The 8,169-nt window shown below is 32.0% G+C and overlaps 1 pseudogene; it reads right to left on the bottom strand.

Moving 5' to 3' along the window:
- Nucleotides 1-753: 753 nt before the first annotated feature.
- Nucleotides 754-3,725, bottom strand: LOC121235946 (annotated as a pseudogene).
- Between the last annotated feature and the right edge of the window lie 4,444 nt (nt 3,726-8,169).

The following is an 8,169-nucleotide window of genomic DNA, read 5'->3' as shown; positions in this document are numbered from 1 at the left end:
CACTACCCAAGCTACACGTCACATTAATGACATCGTCGTAAAGGCACGCCGCATTAAAGAACTTTGACAAAAGGAACAGTACAAAAGATATAGACTCCAAGAGGGCAGACACAATCTATCCCCCCTCCCTAGACTTATGATATAAATAACAACTCTCAGGTACTAGAAACTCTTTGATTCCTAGATTCTTACTTATTTACAAACTTCCAAAAGACGATACTAATTTTGACATCAGAGACTCCCTTGACCCAAAGCCGCCATCTCCCAATTGTCTTCTTCTCTATTTTCGCAGGCTCAATTCTGAAGACTTGAGCTGCTGAAACCTAACCCAAAGGCATATGAAACACGACGTTAACACTTTGTCTGATACTTGAAAGATAAATTATATTTACAATTTTAATATAAGTATCGCACATTTCTTTTGAAAAAAATAGATAAATCTAAGATTTTTTTTAAAAAAAAAGTGCGCAGAACTTACACACCTTAAAACTATATCTAATATTACTTTTTACTTGGAAACCATGATGATACAAAATTTGAAAATTTTCAGATTTAGTCATATCAGTATTTTTTTTTTTTAACCAACACAAAAATATTATCTTAGTATTTAGCTTATTTAACACATGATTTTAAAAGTGACAAATACTGACGTAGTAATATCCCAATCATTTAATTACAAACGAGATTTAAAATTTTGAAAAAAATCTACATGTTAAGAATCATTGAATCCTTTTCCTACAAACTACATGGAAATGAAACAAAAAAGAAATCAAATAGAGACTAATCCTGTCAAAATACATGAATGGGATGAGCAAAGTCTAAAGCCCTGCCCTTTCCATAAAATAATTACACTGCAAAAACATGGAGCGAGATTTCAAAGGCTGACAGTGGCATTGTTAACACTGACTAAGCCCTGCCCTAATCTTCTCTTCGCAGATTTGGTTCTGTAACACCAGACCTCAAAAGCCTCACTCAAGTCAGGAAACCGAAGTTGCTCGGTTCTCATCCAGTCTGCCAGAATATCAGCTTGATCATCCGATGGCAATACCAGTATTAACGAGACTATCGCCCCTTCGATGTTCTGGCAGAGGTCTTCACTCATCTTGTAATGAAAACCCGTCTCCTCGCTGCCCTTTGCATCCAGGAGAGGCTTCATCTTCCTTATATAAGGAAGCCATGTCTTTAGCAATTGTGCCCGGTTTGGTGCTGGAAGAATCACATTGCCATAGCCTACTGCTTCCAAGACTTTACCAGTAATTTCTATCAACTTTGCTTTCAAACCCCACAAGACACAATCGAGTTTCTTATCTTCAGTGATCCCCAAAACATTATCAGAGATTTCAACCCACTTAGACACAAAGTCCTTCATTAAATTCATCTTGGGAAGTATGTTACACATCCATTCAATATCGGATAAAGGCTGCAAAATTTTATCCTCTGTTGTTTCACAAGCAAGTTCAGACTCCAAAAGCAGGGATGATAACATTTTTTCAAATGAGGAACAAATCTCGGAAAGACCAATTCTTACCACTGATTTGACTTCATGGTCTGCTGTAACTAATGGTGTCTCTTCATCTTCCCCTAGCATGTATTCAACTTGTTCTTGAGCAGAGGTCTTTAGCCCATTTCCAAATAGAGGATATGGTCCACCAATGGACATGGCAAAACGAACTGCAGTAACAAAAGCATTTTTTGTGGCACTTGAATCAATGGGTTGGATCCTGGCTAATATAGGCATGGCTATTGGACCCAATTTCGCAACTGCTTTCAAAATTTGTTCATCTTCCTTGCCCTCCCAAGGAACGACCTCCAAGTACTGAATGCAGCTCTGTGTGATCTCTTCACAATGTAAGGCAACAGCTGTTTGCAGAATACCAATGGCAGATTTGACTGAGCCCAAGGTCTCCAGAATCGCCTCTACAGGGAGATACAGCAACCTCAAAAGGTTGACATGATCATCATAATCAAACTCTGAACAGTGAATCTCAATGCAAAGAGCTGACTGGCAAAGAATTTGCTCCTATCTCTCTATTTTTCAAGTGTATAGTAGTGTCACTGGTGCTCTGGTCACCAAGTTTGCAAGTCTTGGCTTCTACGGATTTGTCCATGTCCGACTGGGAATACAACCAAATTCATGCTTCATACAATCAAAAGAACGAAGCTCGAATTGAAGTGCAACTGTAGAAAGAAAGGGAAAGAACATAGAAATCAATTTACATAAATCTCATCCATCCAAACAAAAGTTTTAGAAATGTCATAACTTGATGAATTAACATGCAATGGCTAATTCCTACACTTAAAGACGGAAAAATTAGTCCAAACATAGCCACCAATGTGCATATCTCTAACTACAAAAAGATCTTGTACTTGAGATCAAATGCAAATACAAATTAATACAGTTTCCATAAAAGCAAACAAAAAAACTAAAATGGCCATAAAAAGAGAGGAACCCTGCAGCTACAACTATGTCTTGAAAGTTGAAACACTTAAAGTGAGTGCTATCACAAGTTGGCTGATAACAGATCAAGGTCCCTTGAGTTCTTGTCAGTTCGGACAATAATTTGAGTGGATCTTTTCTGCTGATAACTACATCTTAATTGATTGTCAGAACCGGTAGAGAAGTCATTATTTTTCAACAAACGAAGGTAGGTATGGAAAGAAAACTAGCACTAATTCTTTCGGTGCATTCTCTGGTGTTATGCCTCAAAAACTAACAATCCTCTTATCTAATTCATTTCCCTGTCCGTAAAGGCTGAGATACAACCCTTTTTAGGTTCATTATACACAATTGTAACACTTCAAAGGAAAGCTGGACCTTGGCAAATCAAATTTATCACGTATTAAGCAAGTCAGTGCCAGTCTAGCGAGAAAGTCCATCATTCCTATGATAGTGCAGGATTATTAAGTTTGGAGACTATGAACATCTCAGAATATATGTGAACAGCACTGAAATAGTTTGAGAATATCTAAAACAGCTGTGATCCCAAACAGGCCCTAAGTCACTTTTCCTATATAACCCCCTTCCCCAACCTATTACTGATGAAACTCACACAAAGCTGAACACGACCGACTTAAAAATCTCAACTTTCCGCACCACTCTCATGTTAACCAAGTGGAACCCTGCATACTAAGCTAATATTGCTAACAACACGTGGTCTGATTGAATTCTGCCAGTTACGTGTGAATTTTAATTTTTGAATAATCTTTACAAGTAAATTTTCGAAACAGATTCTTTGTCAAATGAGCAAACAAGAGCACAACCCAACATTTCTTTCCCAAATTCTTTTTCCCCCCGAGGCTTCAATAAAAATTAAATTCTCCATTAGATGTTGTATCCCAAGACCTATGTTGAATCCCAAGACCTCAAAAATACTTGGGGAAAAAATCAAAAGCCCAACCAGAAAATGCGTAAAGAGCATGAAAACGATAAAGTGGATGTTGATGAAGACGAAAGCTTTCCAAATGGGTAATCTGTGAAAAAGCTACTAACCTGTAAGCTAGGCTTCAACCCCAGAAAAAATGGCCACTTGAAGCTAATTTGCCTCTGCTTCTGAAATGCCTGAGTACGCAGTTGAAGGCCTCCGTTAGATATTGGGGACTCATCGAATTCAACTTTGTTTGTGAGAGTTCCAAATGACAGATATTACCTTGCGCTACATGTTTAACATGAGACTACGGAGTTCGAACACTACAAGCAGGAGTGTAATCGGTTCGGGAGAGTCGTACATCGAAAATCTTGGTATATCATTTTTTTGAAAAGTTATTTAAGATTTTATATAATTTTTATATAATTATTTTAAAAAATTAAATTAAATATTTAATTTATATAAAATAAATTAATTTTTTAATATTAAACCTTATTCTTTTTTCAAAATTATTATACGATGTTTATAAATTTTACGATTGTATGTAGAATTACTCATTATTTTTATCAGATCGGATCATTGTGTATATATATATATAATTAATGAAATTAAGTGATCTCTTTAATATTTTATATATGGCTAATAAATATTAAATAATTTTATTATATATATATGATGAATAGTAATTCTTTGAATTAAAATTATATAATTAACTTATAAAATTACTATATAAAATAATATATTATATATATAATATTAAAATATATTATATATATATACACACATTGAATCGGTCTCCATCTGGTTTGGTCTAAAACAAACCACACCTTGAGACCGACTAATAAGATTATGTTCCGGTTCTCTTACAGTCCTACAGTGCCAGGTGCCAACTGGTGCAAACGACGGATTATCTGCAAATAATTTTAACATCTAAAATAATAGAAATAGACATATAACAAATTTATTATATGTATATTTGGATATATCAAAAACCTCAATGAGTGTTAAAAATATATTTTTTTAAAGCCTAAGGAATCTTGGGGAATGACTAATGAGATAAGATGGAATTTTTTAAATAATAGTGAGATAGTTTGAGTTAAGTATTTATTAGATTTTGAAAAAGAAAAGAGAAAAAGTTGAATAAAAAATATTATAAAATTAAAATGTTGTTAGAATATTTTTATTTTTTTGGATTTAAAAAAATTAAATTATTTTTTATTTTATTTGAAAGTTTGAAAAAGTTGTAATAATTAATTTAAAAAAATTGTGAGTGGTGCTACTTGCCCTGAAGATTCAATACCAAATGAGTACCGAATAGTGTAGATTGTTTTTTCTTTTTTCTTTCTATTTTCTTCAACCATTTTTTAGACCCTTTTAAACATTTTTTAAAATAAAAAAAATCATTAAAAAAATACTTCTTTAACCATTAAATAAAAAAATAAATAGATAAATAAATAAATAATAATTCGGTACAAAATATGTGTACAATTTTTCGATAGCTCTGTCATTTCTCAAAAGTTTTAAGGAATGATTAGATGATGTTTGTGTTTGTATGATATTGGAAAAAAAAAAATGAGATTAAATGAGATGAAAAACTTATTCAATTCTTAAAATTATTGTTCTAAATTCAAGAAATGAATTGACAAATATGGGCAATAAACTTGGGGACAACGTTGGAACATTAACCTAAAATGGGTGACAAATGATTGGTAAAGATAGCTTTTAGTAAGTAGAGGTTTGGATAGTGAGTCGAGTTTAGATGAGATAAAAGTTGAATAAAATATTGTTATAATATTATTTTTGTTTAAGATTTGAAAAACTTGAATTGTTTATTATATTTTTCTTTAAACTTTGAGAAAATTGTAATGATTAGATGAGATGAATTGAGAATATATTTTAATCTAAATAATTCCTCTACTTATTATTGGGAATAGGGTTGAAGATTTTTCGGCCGGACCGGAAAAACCAATTGGATCAAATGGTTTGGTCAAGACCAAACCGGACCGAATTCATCCATACTCGATCTCAGTCCTTGGTGTCTCCAAAATTTAGTTTTCGATCCAGTCTCGAGGTGTGGTTTTTTGGACCGAACATGATCGAAACCGATCGAATCACTTGCATGTAAATTTTTAAATATTTTATATATATATAAGATTATTTATATACTAATTGTGTAAGTTAATTATATAATTTTTTCTAATATATCACCATTGATCATAAAATGTAAAATAATATATACTATCAAATAACTAATATATCATACAATAAATCATATGATAATATATGTTATTATATGTAGATATATAGTACTCTACTAAAGTACTAAGTTAGTAATTATTAACATCATAAATATAATTATAATTAATTAATTTTTTAATCAGTTAGTTACGTAATACAGCTCACTTAGTTGAGTTTGTAGACAAACGTAAATTCCTTTGCCCAAAGGAACACTACGATATTGAATAAAGAAAATGAAAAGTCTGATTGGATGTGCAATTTTTACAGCCATTTCTGATTTTACTTAGAGCATTCACATACGCGAACAAATTTTTCTTCAAAATTTAGCAAAAATCATATTTCTCTAAAATTTACTCATTTTTCCAAATCCTCTTGCATCTCACGACCTATTTTTTCTTTATCCTATTAAAATAATATTTTATTATTATTTTTTCTATTCATTTATTCATACATCTTTAACTACTCATTTTCCTTTTTTTTTTTTGTCTTTCGGAAAAAGAGAGGAAAATCTTTTTTTTTTTTCACATTTTCGTAATTATTTAATTATTTGTTGTATCCATGTTTTTTATTTTTTATTTGTAACATTTTTTTTAAAACTACTTATCTCTCTAAATGATAATTTTTTTTTTTAAATTAGTGCTTGTGTAATAATAATATTTAAAAATAATCATATTTTCACAAATGGTCAATAAAATTAGATCATCTTAATGGTGACATGTTTTTTAGTTTTTAACTATAATAAATATGAACATAAAAGAAAGTGTAGATAATTAGGAGAAGAATTTGTTTGATTAGCTACAATAAAATATTTGTAAAAAAAGTGAAATGAACATAAGTTCCCCATATTTAGAGAGCCATAAAACTTAAAGATTTTTACAAAAATTTAAGGAACCTGATGTTATAGGCATCCGAATGCGGACGCTTTAAGTAGGGGTGAAAAGAAAACCAATAAACTGGACAGAATCGAAACAGTGGATTTGATCTAGTATCGGGTTTGGTTTGATTCGGTACCGGTTTCATTTTTCTCAAAACCGGTCAAAATCAAATTGGTTCCGATTTTCTTTTTGCTAACACCAGACCAGACCAGTTCATATATATTTTTTAATTCTTATATTGTATAAAATATTTTTATATATAATATATATAGTTATATATAAAATAATCTTCTATTATATGATAAATTACTAATCATAATATTAAATTTTAAAATCATATATAAATAACTATATATTATCACTATAGTCTATTGTATTAATAGTTATATTAATACTATATCACTACATATTATAATATATCACTATAGTCTATAATATAATTATAATATATACTATATTATATATATATATATAATATATTGGAAAAACAGACCAAATCGATAAAACCAGAAATACCAGTTTAGTGGTGTAATCGGTGCGATATCGATTCTTCAAATTTCAAAACTGATATATACTATGAATAAGTAGTGGTTCTACCCAGCACAACACCTAAAAGGGGGTGAGTAGGTGTAGTTCAATTTTTCTCTGATCTAATAAAAATATTGACAACCATACAATTAATCAAATATATAAATAACACAAATAATCAAAGCAGAGATTTGTTCACTAAGTGGAAACTCATTTGAAGAACTTCTTCAAAATATAAAACCACTCCGGGTGTAGGTCACCACCATAAATCCACTATAGAATATGAGTTTGTTACAACCAATTTAGAAACACTCACAAAACCTTTATAGTAGGTAAAACTTGGCTTACAACTCCATGAGTGACCCACTCGATCTCTACACGCATGTATTGCCGGAACTCCGACCTTTCTATAGCATCTGACGAGAACCTCTCGATCTCTGCAGCAACAGCAGTTTCGGAAACCTTTCGGCCAATGAACACATCCACTCTAATGGACTCAACAGTGTTTTTATGTTGAGTGTGATTTGGTGGAGGTAAATTTTTCAAGAGATTCAACTTTAAATGTGGGAAAAGTTTCTCTCAAATGCTATTGAAAATGAGCTCTATTTTTACTCTAATTTTTCACACCAAGAGAAGAATAAAAAGTTCCATTTTATACTTACTAAGAAAAAGGCGCTCAAACCTAAGGAAAAATTAGGTTTATGAACATTGGCTCTAGCGAAGTGTCGAGCATAGTCGAGCGAATTCTCTAAGTTGAAGTTCACTCGAGAGAAGTGTCGAGCCGAGTCAAACGAACTCTCTGACTTGAATGTAGCTCGAGCGAAGTGTCGAACCATGTCGAGCGAACTCTCTGACTTGAAGTTCGCTCGAGCGAAATGTCAAGCCATGTCGAACGAACTCTCTGATTTTAGTTGGCCCCCCTTCTTCACTTTGACACACTTCACACTTGTTACAAAATAATTTTACAAAGGTTTTGACAAGAATATGCCATCAGACTCATTTTTATATTAATATACCGGTTTGGATCTAAAATATATCCAAAGTCGGACCGAATAGATCAATTATCCCTAACTTTAAGGATGAGAGTAGGGGTGATAAACGGTCTGGTCGGACCGAACGAACCGACCGTTTCGATCCAGACCGGACCGGACCGAGACTTAGAT

Source organism: Juglans microcarpa x Juglans regia, chromosome 6D, assembly GCF_004785595.1.
Source record: "Juglans microcarpa x Juglans regia isolate MS1-56 chromosome 6D, Jm3101_v1.0, whole genome shotgun sequence".
Classification (NCBI taxonomy): domain Eukaryota; kingdom Viridiplantae; phylum Streptophyta; class Magnoliopsida; order Fagales; family Juglandaceae; genus Juglans; species Juglans microcarpa x Juglans regia.
This window is presented reverse-complemented; position numbering and strand designations above follow the sequence as displayed.